Here is a 15357-nt window from a genome sequence, read left to right as displayed (position 1 = left end):
TGTAATGAAAAAAATTCACACATGTTTCGAATCTTGTTTAAACGATTAAGAATATTGTTGAAACCTTCGAGGTTCATTTGCAGAGTGCTTCGCTAGAGCACGGAGTGTTCTTCTGGCTCATTTTTGTGATTAAATTATTGACCCCCACCAGGTGTAAAGATCCTAATGATACTGAAGGTCACTATAGGTGCCGACATCATAAAACAAAATATTTTCAGAGCAGTAACTTCTTTTACTGAGCAGGATAGGACACTAGCAGGTAGAGATCAGCAACACTCAGAAAGTAGCCTACAATACATGACAGAAGAGTACAGTTATTACCTAGCCTAGATGAAACTAATTTTGGTTGTATTAAACTCTACTTATGAAGACTGAGACAGAAAAGTGTGTAGGTGTTGTTCTACTAGGGGGACAGTTACAAAAGACCTGATACATCCAGGTTAGGCAAGGAGAAGAAGAGTAAGCTGCTGGCATGGGTCCACTTGTGAAATAATGTAGTTTGTCCTGCCTCCCGACCCTTGTACCCACCACCACAGCTGCTGAATGTGCACAGGAGACCCAGAAAAAAAGCCTAAGAGACAGAGATATGCGAGCCACTGAAAGCTCAAGCCAGGCTCAAACTAGAACTCGGTGTGAGGTCTTTTGGAGCCTCAAGCCAATAAAGAGCCAAGTCTGGAGATGGCTTCTGCTTACCACCAAAAAATCTACCCAGATTGTGACATTACAGACAGAGCTTTTGAGTTTGGAATTTAGGAACCGGGTTTGAGTCTCAGCGTAGTCTAAGCATACTGTGATTCTTGGCAAATCACTCAATCCCTGTGCTTTTCAAAGATGAATGCGATCTGGTGTAATGTATCTGGTGTTCACGTAAAGTGCTCCAATACCTTTGGGTAGAGTTGTGCTATATAAAAACTGCCAAAAGATGGACAGCGAGGCAAATGCTAAGCTTTTACATAAAAAGGAGATACAAATGAAAACACAATAAGTAGCTGATTTGTACAAAGTGAAACCAGAAAACATGGATGAGTCGCGGCTTACCACTTTAAATTTTGTGATGTTGGACAAATATTTTATTTCGGCAAACTCTTTTATTTCTTCAATATCGCTTGCACTTTAAAATATGTGAGTTTAGAATACCATAAATAAAACCTATTTTTATTTAATAGAATGCAATGCTTCACTATAACAATTTGGGCCATGTAAAGGGTTTACATGACAACAGTCTTGCTTCTTAATTCACTAATGGTTCATGCTTAAAATTATCACTTTTAATAAGTATTTCTAAAAAGCAGTGCTATAATGCGACGACTTAATGTGAAAGCTCCCACATCTCAAAACCCTTCTTTGATTTTTTAAGAGTCGTTGTCATATTGAACGTGACGTTGGTTATACGATTTACATAGCAAACATTTCCTGCGCTCGGCTCGTGAACAGGCTCGAAGATCCGAGCCATACCCTTGGCTCGGCTCTCCCTGTTACTTGTTAACCTCGCCCACCTCTTCTAAAAGACACTGCACCTTGGCAATCACAGTATTTTGCCCAATTACCTTTCATAGCAACAAAACAGTGTTGTTTGCTTACAATGGTTATTTTTGGTAGGCACAACGAAATTAAGTGTTTTCCCTCGAATCATAAGATGATAGGCCGACGCCGAGAATCGAAACAGAGTCGGCAGTTAATGCCGTAACGCCACATCCTCTCTTAGGGGCAGATTGACAAGGTCTGGCGCATCTCTGCAAATCAGCAGGGATGCGTCAGGACACTTGCGACCCGCAAAAACCACCCCTGCGCCACCACTGATGCGCCGCATTTACAATGCGGTGCGCCGTGGCGCATGGATGGGCAGATGCGTGCCACATCCCCCGGCAGAAATGCGGTGTATTGCTGGAGTCACGTAGAAAGCGCGACGCGGCTCCAGCAAGGCTCGGGGGTGCCCTATGGCTAACATGCTGCGTCAATCCTTACGCCTGCATCAAGCAAGGGCAGGGTTTTGACACATCATGGCCGTAAAAGTGACTCAGTGAAATCTTGTAGATTTCACTGCGTCACTTTTACGAGGCGTACCTGCGAGGGAAGGCCCACCCAGCACTATAATGCCCACATGAAACATGACGCATGTTTCATGTGGCGCAGGGGCTTATACCGTGACACATCTCCCTAGATGCGTCATGTTGTAAATACGGCTCAACATGGCGCATGATTTACACCGCCGCTGGAAGTGACGCAGCGGCGGCGTAAATGTGTCACAATGTTTAAATCTCACTTTGTATGTGCGTACAAAAGTCAGATGTAAACACTTTAGGCGAACATGTAAATACACAAACCCCTAACAGATGACCGCCACCAGTCTTATTCTGCGGCTCGCTGCATGACTCCACTAAAATTGACTTCAAAGACGCCACTACAGTAACCCATCAGAGAAATCGCTGCAGAGAGCGTGGATTAGCTACACGATCCAACCACCGCTCATTTCAACACCTGCTCCAAGCTGCTATTGTGTTGTCCGGTCCCCTCTTTACATCCAGAACCACCGACAGCAGCAGTTACCATCGCCTACCCTGGCCTAGAAAGGACGCCATTGCCCGGTCAGTCATGTACTAACTAACTCGTCTCACGCGGGAGAGCTGCATACTGGGAGACGCCGCCCGATCGCCAGGAAAACTGCTTCAGTTCAAGCGCACATGCAACTTCACAGCCTGTCAGCACTTCGGGATTCTGAGCTGTGCACTGCGATTGGCCGAGGTGCTGTCAATACTCCAATCTTAGGTCACCTGACACGTTAGCAGCACCGCCGACTCCAGTCCCAAAGGATTTCCTAGAATATGTTCACTTGTGGGATTGGTTGTATACGACCCGGAAGTGTTGAAATCACGGACAAATGACATCCGTTAAAAGATCAACAACGGGACACGGAGCTTAGGCTGAATTCACAGAAGATCAGTGTAAGTAGGAAACATATGGTTACCTTCGGTACAAAATAAATTTCAAGCAACAAAATCCATTCGTTTTTTTATTTTCGTAATATGTTGCTATATAAGATCATTCTTCTTTTCGGGTCAGCACCCATATAACCTTGCAAGAGTTGGCTTCGGATTTATTGCATGATAGTGGGCATTAAAAGTCACGGTAAATTGAGAACTAATTTCTGGAGGTTGACCTTCTCAGAACACATGCTACTTTTGCTGTCGTAGACAGACTTAGTACCAACAATAATTGCAGCATGAACTTAATTCGCCGAAAAAATCTAAAGTCTTAGTCTGTACTCAAGACATGGTGTTTACTCAAGCGTGTGGAAAAGACAATTTCAGTTAACACTTAGTCCGATTCGCCCAGCTATATTTGTGTGAGCGTGTCCCTTGTGCGTAATTCTGAGAGTCTGTGAGTTTGTCATGGAGGAGTCTTCTGATAGCAGCAAGTTCTCGCATAATAGTGGAATAGCTGTCAAGGAATATATGATTACTTTACTGACAAACGACTCTTAAAACAAGGAACAAATAATGGATCACCTTATAGGCACTCGGTGTTATGCATACAATTCAGAATTTTCATTCTGGTTAAAAATTCAATTTTACGTGTTTAAGCTTTTGTTTATTATGCTATAACTAGTAGTGAGAACGTAGCTCTCCTAATGTGTTGCTACATATCGACTCTTGTGGCCCAGAATGATATATACTGCGTTTTTGGTGGTGAACAGTGCAACTCCACTAATAGGTGACCACCTGGCTGGTGTAACTTTACAATTGTATTTGAAAAGCACACTTTCATTGCGACATGTATCTTGGCACTGAATAAGATGTTTATTGTTATGCAAATTAATGGTACTCATTTTATTGACATCAGAAGGATGAAAGGCAGAGTGAACCTACGGGATTTCAACCTGTGACCATGAGGTCAAATATAGGCGGCACAGTTGACACATTAGTCCACTGAGCCAGCAGATCCGGTCTGACAGTATTTGTCAAGTACTGCATGTTCAGCTAGCACAATGAATAGCGATAAATATATAGTTAGAAGGATTTTTAAAAGCAACACATTTTTCTTAAACACCCACTTTGAAAACTAGTGATAGTTAGTCCACATGATTCATATGACCCCAACCAGTTTTAAGAAGACAACAATATTGTAAGGATGGCGTGATATCTATTAAGTGAATAGAAGCAATGTTAAGCGGTGGCTAGGCAGCACACAAAACAGAACTGTAGGCCTTCATACAAGTCAGTCATTTCTAATATTGCTATGAATACATATGCTTTCTGGTGCCTTTGGTTTAGGGGTATGGGGTACTGGCCAACTAGTAACACCATTGTTTTTGTTATACTGTTTTACACATTGCTAACATAGCTCTAAATCTTGAGACACTGTATAACCACAGAAATATAACATATCTAGATTGGAACTAAAAAAATAGACTGACTAAACAGAATGAACAATTGTGACGAAGGCTTATGTCCTTGACTCTTCTGATCTGCTTATTTTTCATCACGTGTATATTTCTTTAAACGTTTTCAAATTGTTATTTTTGATTACATTTGTCTCAGTTAAATAAATGGATGATATAAATTGTAATATTTGAACAGTGGAAAAAGACCATGACACCTTTAATCAACTTGTTTATACCCTAATGTTTCCCTCACTTTTCATTCTATTTGGTAGGTGCATTTTACTATGGATGCCCATCCAGTTAGGAATGTGCATTCGCTCCTATATTGTAATCCTCGATCAATTGCCACAACTCTCAAGGGCCCAGCTGTCCTCTTATGACAGATGATGTTCATTATTAGTTGTCCTACGATTTCTCTCCTGGGTTTTTTATATTATTCCTTTTAATACAGGTTTTTAAAGTGATTGCTTGGATGGGATGATAATCCTCGATTTATCATCCCATACAGGCAGTCAGCAAGTGCCTCGGGATCTTTGATATTGATGCTTTCATGCTTTACTTATCGAGTGTGAGGCACTAATTTTGAGGATAGATGTTGCTAGTGTACTTGGTGTTGAGAAGCAGTACTTCAGTTTTGGATTCATTAAATTACTGAGCTCTCACTAGTGTTTAACATTCAATATCAGAGAGACAGGTCTCTGGTTGTTATGTAAGGGTTTTTGTTGTGAATCATGGGTAGAGCAGAATATCTTCACTTTAAAGCGTGATGAAAAGGCAGGCTATAAAATTCTTCCATGTAGGGCATGTATTCCCAGGGAACCCACGATTCAACAACAGCCATGCGCCTTGAGCTTCAGCATATATTCTCCAGGAAGATCGGATGATCTGCTGGTAGGTGACGCAGTCTTTGGCCACAGGATTAAACTTTTGATTATGTAATCTAAGGTAAAATAGGATTTAATTTCTTGAATGGTGATATGTAGTCTTGGGGCAACATAGTAGTCCTCTCATAGGCAACATGTGGCCTCAGGAAAGACCAAATTGGTCTCCTTGTAGAGTGGATATAATCACAGGAATCTTTTGAGCATTGCAGCATAGATCTTGTGTAATGGCACACACTATGCAGGATTTTCTCCTGCTAGGTGTTGTGTGATCTTAAAATACAAGATTATTTTCCTGGTCAATGGCATGTATACATGACATCTTCTGATTGTCGGTGGGGAAATCAAGTATACAGTTCAGTTAGGAAGATGATTCCTCTTCAGTCTTGTGTTCAAGACGAGGTTTGTAAGACTGCTCATAAGGTATTTTTGGAACCTTTGAAAATATCATATCGCATGGAAATGTCAAAGGATAGGAATGCCATTTGCTGTTTGTAAGCAACGATGCTTGCAGGCCTCTCGGCTACCGTACACAGAAAAGTATTTCCCTTGAGTTGGGACAGTGATCAAGTATGGCCATTGTTGATCCTCCATGGTCACAAGACTGTCACAAGCTCTTCATTCCTCTAGTCACACGAGTCCCAAGACGCATGATTTTAATTAGTGTTCATTAAAGCTGGCTGCCCGTTCATAGAGGGCTATGTGTTCTAACCTCTTCCTTAGTAAGCGTGTGAACAAATATCTGTCATGGAATATTTAATTACTTTATCTAATATCCATGTAATGGATTTGAAGCTAATCTGTCTAAAGTTGTGAATCCAAATGCATTTGATGATTTAACAGTATTGTTCAGAAAGACATTTTTTTTCTTCAGAGTCTTAGATTACTGTTGTAGTGTTTTGGTGAAATACCACTGTTCATTGTTCCACTACTGCAGTTTACTGTAAGTGTTTAAGAAATGGTAACATTTGTTTTAAAGTCTGACTCTTACGTGTTGCTAGATATTGTAATCTATAATTATCAGGTATTTTTATAAAATCTATTTTAATGGGTTTCTGAAAAGTAGCTGTTTGAAACTGCTATAGGTCGGGCAGTTTGGGCTGGACTGTTCCCATGAGGCACAGGGTCAGACTGATTTGCATATGACCATGTCTGAACTGGGGTGGCGGAGTGAGCTAAAGAATGATGATGGATTAAACCCAGATCAGTTGACTGGGGGTGAGCGCTTGCAATGTTCAACACTCCGTCCATCATCCCCTTTGGTTTTGCTTTGTTCGCCCTAAGTTGGCAGGGTATGCCCAGACATTGGTCCCTTGCTCACTTTGCCACTGGATTTAAGCTAGCCTGGCTGATGACGGCTGATTAGCCAGAAACCGGTCCCAGGATGCTTGTTTCTGGTGCAGGGAAGACATGGCTTGGCAGTTCGGGCTGGACTGTTCCCATGAGGCACAGGGTCAGACTGATTTGCATATGGCCATGTCTGAACTGGGGTGGCGGAGTGAGCTAAAGAATGATGGATTAAACCCAGATCAGTTCACTGGGGGTGAGTGCTTGCAATGTTCAACACTCCGTCCATCATCCCCTTTGGTTTTGCATAGCTCTTATGGAAGCATTTCCCATAGAGCTGTTGCCTGATTTAGAGACGCGCCTTCTCCCAGCTCTTGATTTTAGAATTTAGTTTGGTTTTAGATGTTTTTTTGCCCTAACCATAACTCTCTGTTAGGTTTATAATTCTGAAGTCTCTCTTTCAAGTATTTTGTAGTTCTGTGTACTACTTTATATACAAGAGTTCTAGATTTAAATAGAACACTTTGCTGTATTGGCAGATAATGCACCTTTTGCAGAATACGGTAGATGCGATTTGTCTAATGTACACCCTAACTGCAATATTCTAAGTGCCTGCAATTTCCCAATGTAGGTTTTCAAACACGCATATATGAAAATTAATGTAGCCTAGTTTGGCACTGTCTATTGCGCTTGTAATGTTGGCCAAATGTTGCTCTTCAAATAGAGGTGTAATTCTTATTATTATGTTGATGTGATAGCTCTTTGTTGAAATATATGAATACATTTTCCTGTCTAAGGGCATCCTGTCGTTAGATAAACCCCGTGTCTTTGTAGATGGTGTATCTTTGCTCAACAATCCTTTCTGGATTAAAGAAGTGACTGCAAATCTAGGTGAATAGTTTCTATCCTTTAGTTGGAACAACATTTAACATGAATTATTTAGTGAACAAAAATTAGGTAAGGGTATCGAATGCCAGCCTTTTCACATTCAATTTCAATGAATTAGGTTTGAAAAAGTTTGAGAAAAATGTTAAATGCTGCTTTTTAGGTCGAGCCTAGACAGCGCTTGCGCTGTCTTGAGACACGTATTTACTTTGTGGGGTTACAGCCACCCATTGCTTTTCATTTGTTTCTTTCAGTGTTCTTTAAAAATCCTTGCTTCCAAGTGGTTAATCTTTCCTGTTTGCCCCTCTCTTTCCTCGGTTGTTCACTCCCACAGAGCAGCTCCCCATTACTTGTAGTCTTCTACTTGTCCCATTTTAGTTACTGGCTCCGGAACTATTTTATAAATTCCGAAATAGGACTTCACACAAGCTTTGGTGTTTGTTTCCCTTGATCAGCATGGCACCCACTTCACTGCAGCCATGCTTAATCTTTCAGCACGGCGCTCGTCTGTTTTATTTATTTATATTTTTTACCCTGGCCAATGTGTTTGCGTCCCAATCCAACCCTGATTGTATACTTTGTATGAGAGGGTATAATGACATCACAGGGGGCCGCTGTTTTGTGGTTCTTCCCAGCAGGGATGCTTTATTTAAAATAGTAGGGTACCAACATGGCTGCTACATTTAATAAAATATGTATTTGCAAGCACTTCAGTTACTGGATGACTCTTTTCCGATGGGGAATATATTCCAGTCCAGTGTTTCCTTCTGCAAACCACTGGGAATTTTAATCCAGTTGGTTCCCTTGAAGCAGAACTACAAATGCCAGTATGCATTATGTTGTTAAAAAAAGATTTATCAAAATGGGGACTTCTGCACGCTGATCCCACTAGCATGCATTTAAAAATAATGATTGACAACACCTAAAATGCAACACACAGATTATTTATCTAAATATCTTGTGTCCATAAGGAGAAACAGGCAAAAAAACGTTTACCAAAACACTGCAGTGGCAGCTCTGGGACCCACAAGGACATAACTGGCATTACCTGTTTAACGGGTCCCTCGAAACCGTATCTGACTTCCATGTTTGCATCAGAAATTATGAAGAGGAAACTCCATGTTATAGCAAAGTTTCTTCAGTCCTTCTCCCTTTATTCTTCCCCCCTCCCACCCCTTTCCCTTCTCTTCCCCTCTTTGTGCAATCCCATTTCTCCTTACCCTTAAACAAAACCAGGTATTCAAAAATGGCGACCGGAGAGGCCCAGTCATGAAAGGGTTGCATTTAAACGAGAAAGGCAGGATTCTTGGTGGGTAATGGCTGGGCAGTCTGTCATCACCCAGGTCAGCAAAGAGGAGGTGAACAGACCCCTGTAGGAGAAAGGTAAGGGACCCTACAACTTCGCAAATATAGGGGCCCCTATTTCACACACCTACCACGCCACCAATCAGTCCTCCTTTGTAGCAACTTTAAAAGATCACTGCCACCTGACAACTAGGTGTACTTTTAATTGTATTTGTTTTTATTCATTTGAGAGGTGGGGATGGGCATAACTTAAATGCCCTTTGTTCTTCACGTGGATCTTAATTTATCCTGTGTTAGATTTGAGTACGTTGCCCCGGGCTTTAAGTGTGCCGGGTCCATCTGGGTCTCAGACCTGTTGGTAATTAAAGACAGACTTTGAAATGGGTCCCTTTCGGGCCCTGTATTCTTGTCCTTGTTTCACATTTAATAACCGTCAAACACACTGATTGATTTCTGGACTACGAGTGTAAAAAGCATTAAAGTAATCCATTTCCTTCCTAGTTATATTTCACATGCTTTACTTAATCTTGCATTCCCTAAGAGTGGTTCTTATTTCCTGGATGTTTTTGTGGTATTTTATTATCGTATATTATTATTAATGCATACTTGAAACTGAGTCGCCTACAAGTGTTTATAATTGGCCACAATTGAGTTGCTTGCTGAAACCAAAGTGAGTTTCTCAATGTGCCTGTCTGTAGATCAAAAATGTGTTCAGGATACTTGCTCTTCCAGTCCTTGGCCTCTCTGCAGAGCACACAAAGCAATGGTCATGAATGTCGGTTGCAGTCGTGTGGATAGTAGTATGGTATGTGTATTTTTAAAATTTTTTTTTTTTTTTTTTACATGTTGAAGCCGTATGCTTAATTATATTGGTCACGCCCCTTTTAGGGACCCTCCCCTTTTTCCATCCCACTTAAAAGTCCTGAATCTCCCTTTCCTTAGGTGTCCTTTACCATATTTGATTTGTTGGTAATTGCGAGTACTGTTGAGCAATACTAACAGTTCCAGAATGTGCTGCATAAATCCTGGCCTGCATGCACAGCTCCTACTTTAAGTGAGACAACCAGAGAATTCTAATTAAGGTGGCCACAATAATGCATCCCCCCACCTCTTCTGAGGCATGACACTGGCATAAACAGTGATATTTGACACATAAGGGTGTTGTTTAAAATGTTTGTTTCTTAATTATCTATGATATCTATAACAAACTATGTTTTTATGCCTGAACCTTCTTGTCTCTTTGACCTAAAGTATGTACTGGACGCAGGCTTGTGTCCCACTTTATGAATCTTCTAATTGTTTGGTCATTTTTCTATATTAGTAAAACTCATGACCTCTGTCCGGCTGGACAAGTCTCCCAAATTATAAGTACTGATTGGGTCCTTATTTATCACTAACTTTATTCTTCCTATGTCTAGGGACATTTGTTGCTTAGAATTACTTAATTCCCAAGGTCCCTAGCTGACCTTCTTTGGGTGCCCTTGTTGTTACTAAAAGGCACAGTCATAGTTGGCGCTGCACAGCTGCTGGGTGGAATATATTAGTTGAGAGCATTATCTGTATTATTGTAGCGCAAAATCACTTGCTGTTTATAACATTCTGCTCTGTTGCCTGGCCTAATAAAGCTGCCTCGTTGAGCCGCATTATTACCAATTACGTGGCTGCATGCGGTGTTGTGTGGGTGGCGACGTGGCATGATTAATCGCCTTGCTCTAAATGGTTTGTGGAGGGCAGTGGATGTGCTGTTGAGGGTAAAAAAGCAAGGGGCAATTGGTGTTTAAAGGGGCAGTAGCTACGTCTGCCCATTACAGGGTTCGGGAACTTGGACTAAAAAAAACATTACTTAATTGCCAGCACCTCACGTGAATAAATCTTTGCCATGCCGCCTGCGAGGGGGCCATGAGAATTGAGTTGTTTATTAAACTGTGGCCTTTTACTCCCAACACAGTGTGTATTGGTTTTGTTAAAGGTATGATCAGGGTCTGGGTGTTAAACCGGTACTAAGTGGGTGCAATATATGTCCAGACAGCGTTAACCAGTGTAAGACAGAAAAATGAACTAATCCTATCAGAAAATGTGCCGGATTATGCCACATAATTTGCCATTTCTTGCCACTTAATTTAGTCAACCCTGCCGCATAATTTGGCCGTACCCTGCGCATAGTTCCAGGGGCCCTGAATTTGATGGTTTAGCACACACATCAATCGGGAGCTGAGCCGAGTGTGTTCCACTAGCGACTTGTCAGCTCATTAAGCAATGGGGGAAGCTCTTGACAGGTCCCTGGTGGGGAATTCTTCTAGAATACTTCACATGTTCCGGCTCATGTACTTACAGTATGATGTGTTGCCACCATTTGCACATGCCTGCATTTTACCACATGAGTGGAAGATATTTTTTTTTAACAGACATCTCCACTGGTCGATCTGCATAGACTGATAGTCTGCACTGACTTCTGCAGCCCAGTGTTACCACGGTACGTTACAAAGCATGTTTCTGTCCATGACACACAGGGATCGCGTCCTTAAACATCATAGGGTGTAAAATTGTGTGGCCGGATCATTAACAGGATAAAGTGCTGCATGGCTAAACACATAAGGTCCCAAAGGCGAGACCTATTGGCTATGCCAATGCTTGTTTAAAAAGCTCTTACCTACTAAACTCTGATTAAAAGAAATGAGGGCTCCCCTTGAAAATGCCAGGTGCTGTGACTTGCACACAAGCTCTGGATATATCGGGGTCCGGAGCTTGTCAGTTCTGCCAAACTGAGGATCGGGAGATAGGCATTGGTGCCTAGTAAAGGGTTCAGGAGCCAGTCATGGGTGCCCATTCCAGGGTGGATATCTGTTTGCAAAGAGCAAGTTACTGATGCCAGTTTCCAGCGGTTGCTAGTCCCTCTGGCTAGTGGCAGATCAGGGTTTCACAATGTAAGAGCCTGTTGGCAGGGGTTCAATATGACTTGTGAATTATTAGATGTCCCATGTGAAGAAAAGAGATGTTTAGCAGCTTGTAAATATTTGTTCACTAAACAAGGGCTGGGACTGAGCCAGAGAAAGAGCCGCCACCAGACCATCAGCACTGGCTGTGACAGGCACATGAATATCTCTCGCGACCAGTGGTCGAAGTGGGCAGGATCGGCAGGGCACGGCATGCCCCTACTTCTTTACTTTGATTCCGTTCCCCTACTTTATTACTTTAAACACACGTCGAGGGACGGGCAGGGCGGGCAGAGAAGGAAAGGCAAAGTCACTTCTTTCCTCCTCAAAGAAGACAAGGTCAGTGTCGACCACTGCCGCGGACAGCTGCCCCCCTATCTTTCTCACTCATCCTCCCTTTCTTTCTGTCTCGCTTCTCCTCACTTACTGGAAACCATGACTTCAAGAAACGGTTTCTTACCCTCTCTTTCCTCCTTTCGTTTATTTGTTCCTCCGTGAAATGGATCCAAAAAAGAAAAACCCTTTTGCTGGTAATGTTTTTTGGACATTTTTCTATTCCAAAGTGCAGCCTTGGGAGGTAGAGAAATGGTTCAAAATGTGAAAACATTAATATTGCTTTATTTCATAGGTGCTTCAAAGAGATCTAAGAGACTGAGAGCACCAAAATGTAAAACGACTGGCCAGAAAGCTAGACTTGGAGCCTGGTCGGTGCATCTCTGCTGCAGGGAAAACTCTGGGTGACTTGTGGTAAGGGTTAGGACTCAGTTCAGCTCTTGGTGGAGTTGGGAGTTACACAGGCCAGCTCCTTTCCACTTTTTCCTTGCGCTACAGTTGCTACTCTCTGTTAAGGAAGTTCTCAGCGAGACCCCTAACATACACAGATGAAACACTGGCTTAGTCAGAGATAAAAGTAAAAATAATAACAATAGCAGCAATAATTACAATAATGATGATGACTAAGGCAAAAAAGTCCAAGTGTGACCCTAAAGTGTGCTGATGAAATACATATGATTATTGTTGGGACATTGCGTATGACGCTCTCACCTCTGTGCGCCGTGCAACACCTGATCTCCCAAACATGCATGCTTCAGGATCAGAAGAAGATGGGGGTGCTCAGTGTGTGGACACCACTTGAAGACAAGCCTCACTTCTCAGAGTGAGGCGCTACACTGAACAGCTGAATGAAAACAAGGACTACAAGCCCTAAGGAGTCAAAGGACTCTCCCAAGACTTTAAACGGTGGCCGCCACTGTAAACGCCTGTAGTTCCTTGTGGTCCATAGCATCCTTGCTAAGGCAATTGTGATCCATAGTTGCTGCAGCCATGCAGATGTGTTTAATTTAGAATTCTTGTAGCCTGTTAGTCTGAGAGGTCATCGAAATACATATCTGAATTCAGAGAAGTATTCCCATATAAAACTTGTTTAAGGATAAAGACTTGCTTTTTTTATTTTCACAAGGAGGCGTCTAAAGGATGCAAACTCACAGGATTATGGGCAAATATATTATGTTTCTAAAAGGACTTGCTGCCTCCTTCCTGGCCTCCAGCATTTTTCGGCAACAATACAAATGTCATGATAATTCTGGTGATTAATGTTCTTCCTAGAGAGAGATGGAGTTTTGTCAAGTGGAAGTTTTGACTCACAAACTGCACATAATGTAAATAGGTCAGTGGGTTACTGCTTTTGTCGGAGAGATCCTTTTGTTACTTGCAATTTATACGTTGAAATCCTAACATAGAACATTGAGCTGTTAACTGTCATCTAAGAGCTGGATGGAAACTGCAAGGTATAAATTAGAGCATTGTGTTTTTTCCCCAGTCTTTGATTATCCTCGTTGCAAAAAGGGTTCATTTGGATAGAAATCCATTTTGGTTATCCAAGAGAACCCCCAACCATGGTATTACGTTCTAAATTCAGAGTTGGTGTTTCTCCAGACCAACCACTATTAAACTATACTGCCTACTAGTACGGTTGTTATGTGACTCCTACACCTTTTAGTCCTTTATCTTATATAACATTTCCTATATAGTGATTTACATATGCATGTGATGTAAAGTGCTCTGACAACCTACACTGGTATCAGTGGTGCTGTAAATCAAATTAAATGCATCTGAGAGAGAGAGTGTGGTTATGGAGACTTGAGGGGTGCTGTTAAAGGGTGGTAGTCAGGGAATCCCTGGCGAAGGGAGTCATTGCGGTGCACCAATAAATATTGTCGCACAGGGCTCCACCAGTGCTAAAGTAGGCCCTGCCCTTGAGGCCAGTCCACCTCACCCATTGGTACCTCTATTGACTTTGTTTCAGCAGTAGTAGCTGCAACTCACCAGGGGTTGGCAATGCAGGATTTGCACGCACACCAAACTAAGTTCTCAAACTTCATGGTCTCTCTGCTTAATGCACAAGCATTTTTAACATGTGCTGCCTGCTTTGGGGCACTGGAATTATGCAGCAATGGGGGACACAATTATGCCACAGTGTTGACTAAATTATGCAGCAAAAGAAAGGCTGCAGCTTAATGCAGTATATTTTCTGATACTTTATTATTTTGACATTTTTAAACATGTTAACAGTCTCTGCGAAGAGTTTGCCTTATTAGTACCGGTGTAACATACAAATGCAGCAGTGAGAAAGGTGACCAGTCAACCTTTGCAAAAGGCCCTCCACTTCTCAGAAACAGAAGTCACATCTTTTAGTAACTTTTGATACGTTTGAGCTACAAACAAATTATTTGTTAAAATCTTCAAATTATGCAGCAGATGATGAATTATGAGGAAAATATGGCATAGCCATAATTATATAGTAAAAATTTGCAAACTAGGATATTTTGCCATTCATGTTTGAACTGCTCTTGTAGAAAAAGGGAGAAGTGCTGATGACAGAAACTCCATGCTTGGAGATAAATGGCTTGTGATTCCACTTCTAAGCGTATTTAGGGCATTTTGTGATTGAAAAGATATCCCACTTTCTGAATGTCAATAACTCATATTCTACCTTAAATAGACGTGTATCCATTGGTTGAATTAAATAGCATAACTGGGTTGTGAAATGCAAAACAAATACTAAAAATTAGAAGGATTTGCTCTTTCTGGCCACACCTCTGATTCCCACCCTCTAATTTTCAGCCCACAGTTCCCCCTACTTTTTTTCCCCCACTTCGACCACTGCTCGCGACTGGTATGGCCATATGCAGAGCATCACTGACAGAAAAGAGTCGTCATTTGTTGGCCGTGTCTTATTTTAGCTCTCTATCACCTGAAATCCCATCTCCATATGTAACAACAGAACATTTCTTTACAAATTGTCTTTTGGGTATTTAAGAATACATTTTTATTGTTTGGGCATCTTTGTGATGTACCACTGTATGAAAAGATAATTTTAGGTGCTACAAAGGCAGTTTGCCAAATTGAAATTAATTGCTACTATTCATATAGTCGATTCCAGTACCTTAGATAGTATACTATCTCAAAAAATTAAGATTTTGCTAATAAATCATTCTGCGGCTTTTGGGTCTCACTGAAGGCCGGGATTTCTTAACATGTTATAACCGGACTGAATGCCATTGGTTATTTCATCGCCACATTCGAACATTTTCATATAGAAAATGTCAGACTCAAGATGTTCAGATTCTATCTTTGAGATTATTTTTCCGCAGGGTCAAAGCAAAATCGTTTTTAGTCAATTGAT

General features: G+C 41.6%; 1 protein-coding gene across 1 annotated transcript in view; it reads left to right on the top strand.

Annotated features, from left to right (window-relative positions):
- Positions 1-2838: 2838 nt before the first annotated feature.
- The window catches only part of PAK4 (p21 (RAC1) activated kinase 4), a 238343-nt gene continuing 225824 nt past the window's right edge, over positions 2839-15357 (top strand). The window contains exon 1 of the mRNA XM_085624978.1: positions 2839-2942. The gene's annotated coding sequence lies outside the window, so the exon portion shown is untranslated. The remainder of the gene's footprint in view (positions 2943-15357) is intronic.

The sequence above is a fragment of the Triturus cristatus genome, chromosome 9, assembly GCF_964204655.1.
Source record: "Triturus cristatus chromosome 9, aTriCri1.1, whole genome shotgun sequence".
Lineage (NCBI taxonomy): Eukaryota > Metazoa > Chordata > Amphibia > Caudata > Salamandridae > Triturus > Triturus cristatus.
This window is presented reverse-complemented; position numbering and strand designations above follow the sequence as displayed.